The 12,906-nt window shown below is 42.0% G+C and overlaps 1 protein-coding gene across 1 annotated transcript in view; it reads left to right on the top strand.

Moving 5' to 3' along the window:
- Window positions 1-12,906, top strand: part of quoa (quattro a) — a 144,666-nt gene that overhangs the window by 19,030 nt on the left and 112,730 nt on the right. The gene's annotated exons all lie outside the window — the stretch shown is intronic.

The following is a 12,906-nucleotide window of genomic DNA, read 5'->3' as shown; positions in this document are numbered from 1 at the left end:
CACCCATTGTAGTTTATGATGAGTTTAGGCTTGTGATGTTTGCATTTATCATTTAGGCCTCCTTGCTTGAAGACTACATTGTGCTCTCTTAGTACTTCCTCAATCACTGACTTGCTGTAACTGGTCACCACTCAAAATAGGTTGGCCCAGTTTAGCTGCATCTTTTTGACTCTTGAATTTTCCTTCAGGAGACGTTGGTCTCTCCGATTACTACCAATGGCAAATGATCGATTCTGTGTCAGCCTACTCTAGCACTAGAAAACTGTGATTGGAATGGTTAATTTTCACATCGTAATGTGGCTTAAGGACTGCTCATATTCTCCTTTCAAGATATTGGACATTGCTGCATCTGTATGGACAATGAAACTCAGGGGCACTAGAATTATATCTACAGCCTCATTACCCTCATGTGCTCTTTCTCTAGTTCTCTGACAGAATACAAGCTCTGATCTTCCTGCTTACTGGCTTCTGTTTCTACACCAATCGTTCACATATTTAATAACATTGAGGCACAGTATGATAATAAGAAACTGCAGGACTGTTTCTCAAATGGAAATAAACCTCATGTAGACAATTGCTGTCATCTTTGAGCTATAAAGAATTATTATTCACCAATGTTGAGACAGCAAACTATTGGCAAAGATACCTTCACAGAGAGAAAGAAATATCTAGGAATGAAGAAGAAATTACGTATTGTATTATCATTTTTTGTTTTACTAAATGCATACTAGACTTAGAAAAGCACTAAGAGAAGCTTTCTTGAAGATGAAATTTATTGTGATAAAATAAAAACAAATATGTAACCCAACGTGTTATATTCCAAGTATTGCTGGTATTTGGTTTAATCGTACTAAATTATACCTGCCAATGTAATTAACTCAGTCATTTAAGCAGTCCTTGGATAAGCACATAGGTCATGATGGGATAGTGCTTTGATTAGTTCACAGATTGGTGCAACATTGAGGGGCGAAGGGCCTGTTCTGTGCTGTACTGTTCAATGTTTTAAATTCTGGCCTAGCATTTTGCTGACCAGGAAGCCCTTCTTTAGGTGGCAGGCAGGTTCTGATTCTAGGATTACTGACCCCATTTCCAGATTTTCTGGTTTACACTAGGGATTTTTAAGGATGTGGGCTGGTTTTGAACTTGTAACCAGCACTCCCAACCTGCTCCATTCCACTGCAGGGATAGGCAGAGCCTTCTCCACCACAAATTTCATGGCGTTTAGACAGGTTTTTAATGAATTATAACTACAGTCTACCTGAGGGAAACTTCTCCAAGTTACTCCTATACACCAACCTAACCCTCATAGCTCATGCCCCCATGCCAAGCTGTGCTCCCACAGACATTAGAGGGGCATAGGTTGGCAAAGATATTGGGGAGGAGATGGCCTAGTAGTATCATTCAAGATGGCCTAGTGGTATTCCTGATTAAGGGCTTTTGCCCGAAACGTCGATTTTCCTGCACCTTGGATCTGCCTGACATGCTGTGCTTTTCCAGCACCACTCTAATCTTGACTCTAGTGGTATCGTTGCTAGACTATTAATTCAGCGACCCAGATAATATTCAGGGCACCTGGGTTCGAATCCCACCATGACAGATGACAGAATTTGGATTTTAAAACAAAGTCTGGAATTAAGGGTCATGTCGATTGCTGGAAAAATCCATCTGGTTCACTAATGTCCTTTAGGGAAGGAAACTGTTATCCTTATCTGGTCTGACCTCCATGTGATTCCTGAGCCACAGATTTGTGACTGACTCTTAATCTACCTTCTTGGTAATTAAGGATGGGCAATAAATGCTGGCCCAGTCAGGGATGCCCACATCCTGTGAATGAATATAAAAAAAAGATTAGGTGGAGGGGCATGAAGTTGCAGGGATGGGAACTGTGGAGGGGATGACAAAGGGGTGAAGGCTGGGACTCCTTTTCTTTCAACATAACTGGGATGAAGTCCCAGAGCACTAAGATGAGCCTGTGAAACAGCTTGCCTCAGCACCCAACATTGCTGCCTCCGAGCCCTTTCCTGCAATGGCTAGCCTGACTGTCACCCAGAATCCTGAAGACGGGTTACACCCGAAACCTCGACTTCTCCACCTCCTGATACTGCCTGGCTTGCTGTGTTCACCCAGCCTCCTGCCTGTCTACCTTGGATTGCAGCATCTGCAGTTTATTTGTCTCTAACCTTGACTAGCCCCGGCATTGAAAATCCTGCCTTTATGGACACTTTCACCAGAGGTGGGAAGATGAAGCTAGGAATTTGTTTGACTCCCATTTCTTGCCTTTAAGATGAAAATCGTGCTGTATACATTCTTTTACACCCTGCAATAGAATTGTACATTGTCCCCCTGCCTAATTCCTGCTGTAAGTAAAATTGCTTTAACAGTGGCTACTTGCAGTCAATCCATGTGGGTGAGTTTTTTTCTCAGGGCAATGTACAACCAGTAGCTAACTGCCTGCTGCAGCCCCTGACAGTTTCCATGGAGATACATGGTGTTATAGCTATGGTATTTGCTCGTCCTGTACTGGATTAGGAGAGCAACTTGGTGTCGGCAGCATGCATTTGGAAACTGAAGTTCTCTTTTTCAATACCCACAGGCAGCATTAGATGAGGAATAGGAAAAGGCCAAGAACATCCTTTGGAACAGTTGGTAGGAGTGTTCACCCGAAGTAACAGTATGGCAACTGGGAGAGAAGCCACTGCAGGGATTCTTTGACTCTGGTTAGATAAGCATAGAGTGCAAGTTCTTTCAGCACGTTGACAGTGTCAGAGTTAGAGGAGAATAGTGTAGTGTAATGTACTGAGGTCTAGAAAGCAGGATTTGGTTCTTGGGGACAAGATAGATTAAGAAAGGGCATGGGGAGAGGTAAATGAGCAAACAGAGGATTATGTGAATTTAGTGTGGTTCGGGAAGTTTGGCCTGATGATCGAGAGAAAGGAAGGGAATTGACAGAGGCAACTGGTATCATTCATTGTGAGGGTAGAGTAGACAGAGGAAAAGGATTTAAAAAGTTGGTTTGCAATATATAGAAGAGTCTGTGTATTGTCTTTGCATTGTAGGTTGAGCATCCAGTACTTAGGGTCAGGACAAGAGTGATTTAGCACCTCATACCTGTCCCACTTAGCAATTAGATAATGGCTGATTATTATCATATCTCTGTTTGTTTGGCTTATTTGGAGTCTTTGTTGGAATAGGGACATCACTGACTAGACCTGAACTTATTCCCCATTTCTAATTGCCTATAGGAAGATGAGGGTGAATCCAATGTGCCTAACAAACATCTTTCAATGTTAACATCAGTTGCCCAGAATTCAAAATTTGTGGGGGAGAGAATGCCAAACTTTCTAATTCTATTGTGAATAAAAATGTTTTCTGATTTCCCTCCTGAATGTTCACCTTTCATTTCAAAAACTGTGTGCCTTGTTCTGGATTTCCATATGAACATAGAACATAGAACAATACAGCGCAGTACAAGCCCTTCAAGCCCTCGATGTTGCGCTGACCTGTGGAACCAATCTGAAATCCATCTAATCTACACTATTCCATTCTCGTCCAAATGCCTATCCAATGACCATTTAAATACCCTTAAAGTTGGCAAGTCTACTACTATTGCAGGCAGTGCGTTCCATGCCCCTATTACTCTCTGAGTAAAGAAACTACCTCTGACATCTGACCTAAATCTATCACCCCTCAATTTAAAGCTATGCCCTCTCATGCTAGCCATTGCCATCTGTGGAAAAAGGTTCTCATTGTTCAACCTATCTAATCCTCTGATTATCTTATATGTCTCAACTAAGTTGCCTCCCAACTTTCTTCTCTCTAACAAAAACAACCTCAAGTCCCTCAGCCTTTCCTTGTAAGACCCTCCCTCCATACCAGGCGACATTCTAATAAATCACCTCTGAACCCTTTCCAAAGTTTCCATATCCTTCCTATAATGTGGTGATCAGAACTGTACGCAATAGTCCAAATGTGGCTGCACCAGAGTTTTGTACAGCTGCAGCATGATCTCATGGTTCCAAAATTCAATCCCTCTACCAATAAAAGCTAACACACCGTATGCCTTCTTAATAACCCTAGCAAACTGGCTGGCAATTTTCAAGGATCTATGTACCTGAATATTAGATCTCTCTGCTCGTCTACACTACCAAGAATCTTACCATTAGCCCAGTATTCCAGCTACTCCTTCCAAAGTGAATCACATCACACTTTTCCAATATTAAACTCCATTTGCCACCTCTCAGCCCAGCTCTGCAGCTTATCTATGTCTCTCCGTAACCTACAACATGCTTTGTCACTATCCACAAATCTACTGACCTTAGTGTCATCCGCAAATTTACTAACCCATCCTTCTATGCTCTCATCCAGGTAATTTATATAAATGGCGAACAACAGTGGATCCAAAACAGATCCTTGAGGTACCCTATTAGTAACTGAACTCCAGGATGAATATTTCCCATCACCCACCACCCTCTGACTTCTTTCAACTAGCCAATTTCTGATCCAAACTGCTAAATCACCCTCAATCCCATGCCGCCATATTTTGTGCAATAGCCTAGCATGGGGAACCTTATCAAATGCCTTACAGAAACCCATATACACCATATCAACCGCTTTACCCTCAACCACCTTCTCAAAGAACTCAATAAGATTTGTGAGGCATGACCGACCCTTCATAAAACCGTGTTGACTATTCCTAATCAATTTATTCCTCTCTAGATGATTAATAATCCTATCTCTTATAACCCTTTCCAACACTTTACCCACAACCAAAGTAAGGCTCACTGGTCTGTAATTTCCAGGGTTTTCTCTACTCCGTGGGCGGCACGGTGGCACAGTGGTTAGCACTGCTGCATCACAGCGCCAGAGATCCGGGTTCAATTCCCGCCTCAGGCGACTGACTGTGTGGAGTTTGCACGTTCTCCCCGTGTCTGCATGGGTTTCCTCCGGGTGCTCCGGTTTCCTCCCACAGTCCAAAGATGTGCAGGTCAGGTGAATTGGCCATGCTAAATTGCCCGTAGTGTTAGATAAGGGGTAAATGTAGGGGTATGGGTGGGTTGCGCTTCGGCGGGGCGGTGTGAACTTGTTGGGCCGAAGGGCCTGTTTCCACACTGTAAGTAATCTAAGTAATCTAATCTAATCTAATCCCCTTCTTGAACAAGGGAATAACATTTGCTAACCTCCAGTCTTCTGGCTCTACTCCTGTAGACAATGATGGCATAAAGTTCTAAGCCAAAGGCTGGGCAATCTCCTCCCTGGGTTCTCAGAGAATCTTAGGATAACTCCCATCTGGCCCAGGGACTTATCTATTTTTACACTTTCCAGAATTGCTAACCCCTCCTCCTTATGCACCTCAATCCCATCTAGTCTAGTAGCCTGTATCTCAGTATTCTCCTCAATCACATTGTCTTTTTCTAGTGTGAATACTGACAAAATGTATTGATTTAGTGCTTCCCCTATCTCCTCTGACTCCATGCACAACTTCCCACTATCAGGTGTTGTGAAACTTGAAAGGGTTCAGAAAAGATTTACAAGGATGTTGCCAAGGTTGGAGGATTTGAGCTATAGGGAGAGGCTGAACAGGCTGTGTCTGTTTTCCCTGGAGTGTCGGAGGCTGAGGGGTGACCTTATAGAGGTTTACAAAATTATAGGGGCATGGATAGGATAAATAGACAAAGTCTTTTCCCTGGGATTGGGGAGTCCGGAACTAGAGGGCATAGGTTTAGGGTGAGAGGGGAAAGATATAAAAGAGACGTAAGGGGCAACTTTTTCAGGCAGAGGGTGGTACGTGTATTGAATGAGCTGCCAGAGGATGTGGTGGAGGCTGGTACAATTGCAACATTTAAGAGGCATTTGGATGGGTATATGAATAGGAAGGGTTTGGAGGGATATGGGCTGGGTACTGGCAGGTGGGACTAGATTGGGTTGGAATATCTGGTCGGCATGGACGGGTTGGACCGAAGGGTCTATTTCTATGACTCTATGACTCTGCTATGCTTGATTGTCCCTAATCTTACTCTAGTCATTCTTTTTTTCCTGATATAGCTATAGAAAGCCTTAGGTTTTTCTTTGATCCTATCCACCAATGATTTCTCATGCCCCGTCCTGGCTCTTCTTAGCTCTCTCAAACCTGTAACTCTCAAACACCCTAACTGAGCCATCACATCTCATCCTAACATAAGCCTTCTTCTTCCTCTGGAAGAGAGATTCAAAATGTTTAATTCTTTTATTATGTCAATACGTTAATTCAATCAAATAAGCATGAAGAACTGCAAAGGCTGCAAATCTGAAACAAAAACACAAAGTGCTGAAGAAACATAATAGCATCTGTAGAGAAAAACGGTAAACATTTTCAGTCCAATGATCTTTCTTCAGACAATCTGACATTGTCTTTATTCAGCACTTCCTGTTTTTGTCTAATATCACTCACTGCTCAACTATTTAAACTCTAGTTTTTGAAACACATTTTCATAATTTAACTCTTAAATACCTTGCATCAATTTGTTAAGTATTCTGATTTGGAGATGCTGGTGTTGGACTGGGTGTACTAAGTTTAAAAAAATCACACAACACCGGGTTATCGTCTAACAGGGTTATTTGTAAGCACTAGCTTTCAGAGCGCTACTCCATCGGGTGGTTGTGGACCATAAGATCATAAGACACAGAATTAATAGCAGACGTTTACAGTGTGATGTAACTGAAATTATATATTGAAAAAAACCTGTATTGTTTGTTAAGTCTCTCATCTTTTAGAATGAATATGTTGGTTTCAGTTTTTTCGTATGTAAATTGCATAACTTTCTTAAAGTTACATTCTCAAGTGAACTTTAACAATAGGTGTTATGTTGGCCCAGATATTGCATTGAAGGTGTGAGCTGCCCTGTGTGAGACTGTCTGTGCCACAAATGGTCAGACTGATTCTAATCTAAAAAAGGGATTTACAGAATCTTGCATGGATTCATGCAGTTTTTGAGCAAAGTAAAATGTAATTGTGCAAGTACAAATTCACCCCACAAATTTATATATGTGTGTATGCATGTGGTGTGTGTGTGTAGGAGGGAAGGGGGTGTTATGAGTGTTTATGAGAGAGTGTGTGTATGTGTGAGTGTAAAGGCGTATAAGTCTGTGAGAGGGTGCGTGTGTGAATGCAGGAGTGTGTGTGAGCATGTGAGAGAGGGTCTACGTGAGTGTATGGGTCTGTAGGAGAGTGTGTGTATCTGTAGGAGTTTCTGTGTATCTGCGTCAGTGTGTCTGTCTGTGTGCATTTGTCTGTGTAGTGTAATGGGGTCACCTGTAGTGTGACATGAACCCAAGGTCCTGGTTGTGGCCATTGTCATGGGTACCAAACCTCCACCCCACCCCCCACTCCACCTCCACCACCACCACATAAACACAAAAATTCTAAATCTTGGTGGGTCTATTCTGCACCCTCATTGGCGCAATCACAGCTTTCCAAAGTGTGGTGACATCAACTGCTCACACTACTTCAGCTGTGACCTAACTGTTGTTATATAGAGCTCAGTAAAATCCTTGCACTTGTATTCTATGCCTCTGCTAATAAATTCATGTATCCCATTTGCTGCCTTAACCATGTGTCCTGCTACCTTCAAGGATCTGTGGACATATAGACCAGGGTCCCTCTGAACCTCTGCATTTCTGAGGGCCCTACCTTTTGACCTGCACCTCCTTGTCTTGCAAGTCCTCCCAAAATGTATCACCTCACCCTTTTCAGTATTAAATTCCATTTGCCAAAGTACATCCCATCTGACCAGCTCATCTATATCTGTAATTGAAAAATTAAAAATAGTTTAACCTATTAGATGCACATTTGATTTCAACAGATCTAGTAACCAATATGCAACCTCAAAAGGTTAAATTTTACAGTAAGTGAGATTAGTGAACCTGGGCGCTAAGAACTGAAGTGACGTGCTTCAGCATGCCTATATAACCTTCATTGGACATTCTTCGTGAAAAGAAACCTTCCAAATCCAACATTCCTGTGTTTCTTATGCACACAATTAGCTACTATAAGTTCTTGGCAACGCAAGAAGAACATGTCCAAATCTTGCCTGGTTTCTCCCACCACCTCCCATTTCTGCCAGTCCTTAAATCTTCAGCCACACTCTACAGCTCATTAATTAAACGGTCTTAGGAAAATTTCTTCTGTTCTATTTCACAATACACAGTGGGGCTTATTGTCCAGGCTGCTCCTGCATAATACCCACTCCCTTGTCTCCTGTCCAGACACATGCTGACTTGCCGTATAGCTGAGGTGGATGGTTGCAAAACAACACTGTTCATACAGGTGACCTGCTTTGACGCATTCAGAATCTGAGATGGAGAGAGTTGCACAACACTGTGGGTAGGCAAGGCCTGATCTTCTCTTGGATCTGCTCTTAGTTCTGACTAAAATAATGTTTCCTAGGTCTTTGACAGGTGGATCTGCAGCAGAGAGAGGAAAGGTATTTCCTCTGTTCTGGAGTCCTGTCAGTCATCCTCATTCCCATGTAAAGAGACGTATGGTGCCTTCATGGTCACTTGATGCTACTGCAGGGTAGTAGCATCCCATTATGTTTTATTTACGAAGGCTCCCTTTGCTTTTGTTTGGTCTGTATTAACTATTTTGGTTTGAATGGACAATAAATATTATTGATGCTCTAAATGGTGGGGGGTGAGGGGGCATGTGTGTTGAGATAATTCTTATTTAGCTGGTCTTGGTACAGTCAATGATGCACTTTATGGTCCATCATAAAAGACCTGTTTAGCCCCATTAAATATTTCTACGGTAATCATGCATCAGGCCTATAATTGACTTCCCTTCCATGCCTGACCTCCTTACAAAAGACCTTCCAGGGCTTTGCCCCTAAACATATCTTTCTACATTGTGTAATGCCCCTATTTCAGAAAATCTGTTTGAATGATCACACAATTTCAAAAGAAACAAAGACTGCTAATTGAAGATCACAGCCGTTCTTAGTAAGTGATTGCGAAAAAACGTCACCAGCAAGGGTAAAATAGATGCTGTTTCGTACGAGATATGAAGGCTGAGCCAAAACTTTTTTGAATAGCGCTGGGCTCAGTGGTTAGCACTGCTGCCTCAGCATGAGGGACTCTCTTGATTCCACCCTAGTGTGATGTTCTGTGTACAGTTTGCACATTCTCTCGTGTCTGTGTGGGTTTCCTCCAGTGGCTCACGTTTCCTCCTACAGTCCAAAAATGTGCAGGTCAGGTGGATTAGCCATGGGAAATACAGGATTACAGGGGTGGGATTGGGGGATTGGTCTGGGTAGAATGCTCTTCGGAGGGTTGGTGTAGATTCAATGGGCTGAATGGCCTGCTACCACACTGTGGGGTTTCTATGATTGGACTGTACAACCAGTTTTGCCATCTGCAGCCTCTTTTCAGAAAGTCTTTGGCATGCTATTAGGCTTTAATGTCCATTAAGTATCTGTCTTTTCATGGCAACATGCACAACATCCTTTGAATGCTCAGCAACCAGAGTCCATAAGATTTTTGCTCTCAGTACTTTTGTTCATTTTATATATTCTGTGTTATCAATAAGGAACTGTGCTTGAAGTCACTGCTCGTTAGAGTTAAGGCTCTCAGTATTGGTTGGATGGTGGTGGGGTTTTCATGTTGCGAGATTAATAATCCAGAAAACCTGTTAGCGCTCTGGGACAAGAATTCAAATCTTACCACGCACCTAATCGAATCTAAATTCAATGAATAAATCTGAGGTTGAAAGCTAATCTTAGTAATGGTGCCAAGGAACTATCATTGCTTTTCGCATAAAAAAAACTAACTGGTGTGTTAACGACCATTAGTTAAAGCATTAGTCAGTTAACACTACAGAATGTGAGTATTGCTAGGAAAAGACATACGTTGTCAAAGCAAGAATTATAAATACAAGGAGAAAGCTAATATCTATACTACATGAGAGGAGAGTGCTGATTAGTTGGCAAGTCGACTCTCTGATCGAGAAATGGCAATGGATTTAGTATTCTTGTGAAATATCCTGATGAGTATAAGATGAAAATGTGTCTTTTCTTCAGCGATACTTTAGAAAAAAATCCACTATTCTTACTTAACCTGGACAAAGTTGAAAATCACACAACACCAGGTTATAGTCCAACAGGTTTATTTGGAAGCACTAGCTTTCAGAGCACTGCTCCTTCATCTGGTGGCTGTGATTTTTAACTTTGTCCACCCCAGTCCAATACCATCTCCTCCATATTATGCCTTAATCTGTCCACGCTATAACTCTTGATCCATAACTACATGGTTGAATGTTAACTGAACTCTGAAATGACCTAGCATGGCACTCAGTTCAAGGGAAATTAAGTAAGGATGGGTGACAAATGCTTATATCCCATGAAAGAATAAATAAATAAACTTATGTGCCCCCACTCTATTCACTCAGGTCCTCCTTCTGTGACTTGTGACCCTCAGATTACAACTTTGCAAACTCTCCCATTCTCCTGTAAAAAGCAGCTACAAATGTCAGGCTTTCCACCTCCCAATTTCAATTTTTATTTGTCAAGAATCTGATAGTTTGTGATTCCCACTCACTACTCGCTTAATTGCCAAAGGTACATTTAATCTTGTTCATCAGAATGCAAATTACTCAAAATAGCTTTCCTCAAAACCTTAATTGGCTTCCTACTGCATTGCTGTTTATCCTTTCCTTCACTGCTTTTCCACTAGCTATCAGTTCCTGACCTCTTGTCCAATTCTTAGGTCATTCTCACTATGTAACCTGCTTCAGTAAGTTGTACTAAATTCAGTCCATTGATATCCTAACACCAATTTTGTATTTTAACTTCATGAAGGCTTTGGGGAGAAGGAGACTTCAATGAAGAGAATGATCCAGTTTGAGGATTCTGACCAATGAGTTCTATAAGGAATGAGTTAGTACAAGTGACAGGATAATGAACATCTTATCACTAAACAGTGAAAGTGTAGACACCAGGAAGTTGGTGCGAGAAGGTGACTTGGACCCTTGCAAGCCAGTAGAGAGGAATCTCAAGTATTATTAAAAGCTTTGTGGGTGATGTTAGAAGAGCAAGGAATCATTTGGTGATTTTGCCATTTCTGCAGCTGCAGCAGGAAGTTGTGCTCGGAAAATGCACAATTCAGATACTCGGGCTACAATGCTAACGCCTTATCTCTTGCCAACACTGCTTCAGCGTGACTCCCCATGGGATCAATCACCACAGTTAGCATCTCATCTTCCACTGAAAATGCCTGCAAGTGTAATCCCCAAGTAGCAATGAAAGTAACAGCCTGAATGCAAATCCATGGTTTTAGCCTATAAGTGAGTGCCAAGTTCCTTGGAAGCAATGTTGCCAATGTGGATAATGTAGGATTTCTACTTGCGATTAGAAGAGATCCATCCCTTGCACCAGAGTACAAAGGGCTTCTTGTTACACATGTATTATATTAATTTAATAGAGGAATTAAAGAGTTAAAATTATATTTTAAAAAATCCTGAATTAGCAAGACACTTTGAATATTAATCCTCAAGAAGGTTGGTAAAGTTTTAAACAGGAGAAAGTGAGGTCTGCAGATGCTGGAGATCAAAGTTGAAACTTTATTGCTGGAACAGCACAGCAGGTCAGGCAGCATCCAGGGAACAGGAGATTCGACGGAAGGGCCTGTGCCCGAAACGTCGAATCTCCTGTTCCCTGGATGCTGCCTGACCTGCTGTGCTGTTCCAGCAATAAAGTTTCAAAGTTTTAAACATGCAAGCTGCTCTCAAATTTAAAATGCAGCAAATATTATTAACGTGATTGCCTTGTTGTACTTTCTGTGTGGAAGCATTGTCTTTGTCAAAGTGTTTGCTGTACTGTTTTTCGATATTGTGTCATAAATTTGAATGGAACATATCAAAATAAGTTACGTGCATGTCGCAACAGCTAATATAAGGTTACAATATCTGTTGGTTTTTTTGCCTTCCTGAATAATTTTTAAAAATTACCTGGACTTTGCCATCTATTTCGTTGCTTGTTGAATGGTTACACACAGTTACCGATCGTGCACAGATCAGTGATGGTGTGATGGTTGTCCTCACAGAGGAGAGCAGGTAGGCAGCAGGGCTCAGGGGTGACTCTCAGCAGCACCCCCTAACCCCAAAAGGTTTTCCTAATACCAGGCCCCTCGATCAGTAACTGAATACTTTTGAACAATGGAGAGACTTTGGGAATCCACAAGCAAATATTGCAGCATTTGTGGCTGTATTCACTGCCTGGCAAGCTACCTGCCCACTGCAGCAGTAGTGGGATGAGATTCTTAACTGGCCAGTTAATTATCCACATAAGGGCCTCAATTGGCCACCTCCAGAGCTCTCCCATCACAGACTTCATCAGGTTCCCACCTATTACCCTCTGACCTGTTTAAGTGTCTAATTCTACCAAATTGCCATGTGGCGGACACAAGACTCTATTCACTTTGTTTTCACCTGAGCATTGTTGATGTTTGAGTTTGTCTCACCACCACCACTGTTGCTAAATTATCAAACTCATATTCAACTTCCAGTCCTGTATAAGCAAAAATGTGCTCCATATGAAGACTGAAGCCATTTTTTTCTGTTTGCTGCAAACTCCATTCCTCAGCAGCTGACTCTATCCCCTCCCTGGCACCAGCATGAGAATAAGTCAGCTGTTTATAAGCTCGGTGCTAGATTTGACCCTGAGATGAGCCCCCAACTATAACTGTTTCATCACTAACACCACCTATTTTCACTTGTTATTGTCACCTGGCTTTGCCCTATCTCATCACATCTACACCTGAAACTCTCACCCATGCCTTTGTCGCCTCTAGACTCAATAATTCCAAACAATTTCACCTTATATTTCAAGTTCGACACTCTGTAAACTTCAGGTTCTCTGTTACTCTTGTCTTAACTCTCAC

Source organism: Chiloscyllium plagiosum, unplaced genomic scaffold (genome assembly GCF_037043375.1).
Source record: "Chiloscyllium plagiosum isolate Xiang-an unplaced genomic scaffold, Cpla_swu_hap1 HiC_scaffold_15, whole genome shotgun sequence".
NCBI lineage: Eukaryota > Metazoa > Chordata > Chondrichthyes > Orectolobiformes > Hemiscylliidae > Chiloscyllium > Chiloscyllium plagiosum.
The sequence above is the reverse complement of the archived record's forward strand: the minus strand, read 5'-3'. Positions and strand labels throughout refer to the sequence as shown.